The following is a 3,171-nucleotide window of genomic DNA, read 5'->3' as shown; positions in this document are numbered from 1 at the left end:
TCAGAGAATCAAAATCCACTGGATTCTCTATCTGAACTTGTAAATCCCATTCTTCCAATTTCATGCTTCTTCCTCTGTAGTCATATTCCGGGACCATTCGTGAAGTAGATTGATAGAGCCAAACCGCAAGCGCACGGCCTATCGAAGTAATAGTAGTAAGTAGAGTATCGTTCCGCTAGGGAGTTGTGAATCCAATTAGCTTTTAGAGAATGATTAGAAGAGAAGAAAGATTATGAAATAGGGGGTTAATTGCTGAAGATAAATAACAATAATAATAAAAGAGCCTTGGGATTATTGGTTTATCATAATAACAAACCCTTCACTAAACAAGACTTAAACATCTAATTTCATGGTTTACACCTTAATTTCTAAAGACCGGTTTCCCTTAGCCCCTCACCTTTCCGATGAAAGTCCGGTGAGAGTTTACTTCTAGTAACCAAGCCTATTTCGCTGACATGATTACTAGAAGATGCATAGAGGATTGAAACTACTCTTTATCTCAATAATTGCAAAGACTATTTCACTGTTTTGCAATTATTGTCTAGGTTCACTTGTTCCAACATCAAGACTCCGCTCTCGCTTTATGAATTGATGTTTGGGATGATGGATTAACGATTATCAAACCCTCCGCTTTCGCTTCCACAGTTTGATAATTGTTAATCCACGTTAAGACGGTGAATCTAGATTAGAAATTAGGGTTACATAGAAATTAGGGTTTAAGCTTGGTTTGTTTAGGATTATGTCATTAGACTTACCAACAATCCCAAGACAAAGAAGTGTCTACTCACTAACGTTCATTGTAGACATAGGGGAAGAAGAGAGAAAGCAATAAAGTAAAACAACAATAATATAAAAGTGAACTTTTATTCTGAGAACAAAAGATGATTGTTTATGATGGAGTGCTACTCTATTTATAGCTTTACAATTGACTTAGAAACTAAGCTACTATAAGGGCAAAACAGTAAAGCTGCAACGGAGTAACTTGGGCTTGAAGAAAAGCAGCAAAAGTGGTCCTGGAGGGTGGCACGGCCGTGCCACATGTTGGCACGGGCCGTGCCAAGCTTCTGACTTGGTAGAGACATATTTTTGTCTCGTATCTTCGTATTCTTGTACTGTATTTGCTCCAGTCCTCTTTCTTTTGCTCCAAGACACCTTCCACCATATATTCGTTCCTAAAATATAATAAAAGACAATTTAAAGTAAAATATTCTAAAAGGAAATAAAATGCAATAAAATAAAATCAAATCTTAAATAAAACTAAACTAAATAAAGCAATAAAATAGACTATCTATGACTCATCAAACTCCCCCACACTTGAATCTTTGCTTGTCCTCAAGCAAAAGGCAACAGACATAGCAGCAACAAAAGATTTGATTATGGCAATATTAAGAACAAATGTCTCAAAAGAAAGGCTTTGCTTCAAGTACACTAATTACAACTTCAAACACTTCTCATGAACCTATTCTACCCAACATCAAGTCTCAAGTGAGTGTGTGTGTGCAGTCCAACCCTTTTCTTGCTCCTGTATAAGACAGATATTATGAGGAATAGGTTCTATCCTTAATGCTAAAGTAACCGAGAAAAGTCCTTTCTTCATTCCATATAAGAGTGATGGGAATTTAAGTTAAGATTGAATTAATTTAACAATTAAGCACAAGGGGCTGCAGATGCTTAGGGGCTATCTATCCTCGTAGGAAGTCTTCTCGGATGTAATTGTCCTTTCCCCCTAGATTCAAAATCACCCTAAGCAGTGCTGCAAAATTATTTATTTGTTTCATCTCCGCGTAGGAAGTCTTTTTGGATGTAATTGTCCTTTCCCCCTAGCATTGATGAATTTGTTTCACTTTAAGTTCAAATTAAGGAGTCACCACCACAATTAGGAAGTTAGGATGTAATTGTCCTTTCCCCCATATGTTGGTGCCATTCTCCCGCCCCATTTAACATTAACAAATTAATAAGAATATAACAATTAAGAACAATTTGATTAATTTTCCCACACAAACTTATACTACTTTTACTCTTAAGACTTTAAAGGGTCTAAGTTAACACTAAAGATAGAACGTGTTCCTTAAAATACCTATTCATACACTTGCTCAAAGATTGCAACTGGGTGCTTTTCTCATTGGAGATTTTTCACAATAAAACAAGATGTGGGTATAGCAAGAACACAAGAAACACAAGAAACTACTTTATGTACAAGAAACAACTTTTAAAGAAGAGACAAAACAAAAAATTTTATGCCATATTTTACATTAAAAACAAGCTACTAATCATGCCTCTTGCTATAAAAACAAAACAAAAGAATAAAGTTCAAGGGAGTTTGGGAACACTACGACTCTAGACACTTTATTAGCCCCCCCCCCCCCCCCCCCCCCCCCACACTTAGGAGAAGCATTGTCCTCAATGATTCAAAAGAAAAGAAAAGAGAAGAAGAAGAAGAAGAATATGAAGAAGAAGAAGAAGAAGAAGAAGAAGAAGAAGAATTAGAATAGAGAAGAGTAGAGGAAGAGGAAAGCTCACAATTTTATTGAGGTCCATAGTGGACTTTGGAGGTGAAGGTGTTGCATCATGTTTCGGAGCATTTGATTGTTTTCTTCATTTATTTGATTGCTCCTTTGGACATTGGTTCTTTCAACACCTTGTCTTTGTTGCTCGGTGCTTTATTCTGTGAACTTTGGTTTGCATCCATGCCCGCCGTTCATCATTATAGCTTCCACCGGCTTCTTGTTCATGGTGCAAGTTTGCACCTACCTCCGCTTTATCACCACCATCATCACCATCATTATGTACCTGTGGGTTAGTACCAACATAAAGCAAATTTTCCACCACCTCCGAATTATTTAAGTCCGGATTAGATAGAATAATCAAACAATAAGCTCTAATAATTTTCCATTCATATTGGTAATTGTGGTCATGAGTTCTAAGGAAGGACAAAGTAGTATATAAGTCTAGATAATAGTTCCCCTCTATCCTCTTGATCCTTTAATTCATACTCACCCCAAACTTCCTAGCAATAAAAGTGATGATTCCACCTACCATTATATCACTCTAATCATCCTGTTTCTTTTTAACAATTGAAACAATATAATCATGCAAATAATAGCAAATGTTAATAGAATGGTTATAAAGCATAGCCCACAACAACAGCTCATCAATCCTCTTCATTCCTTC

The sequence above is a fragment of the Medicago sativa genome, chromosome 2 (genome assembly GCF_051527215.1).
Source record: "Medicago sativa cultivar Bolivia chromosome 2, Bolivia_mono, whole genome shotgun sequence".
Classification (NCBI taxonomy): Eukaryota; Viridiplantae; Streptophyta; class Magnoliopsida; order Fabales; family Fabaceae; genus Medicago; species Medicago sativa.
Note: the sequence above shows the minus strand (reverse complement) of the source record.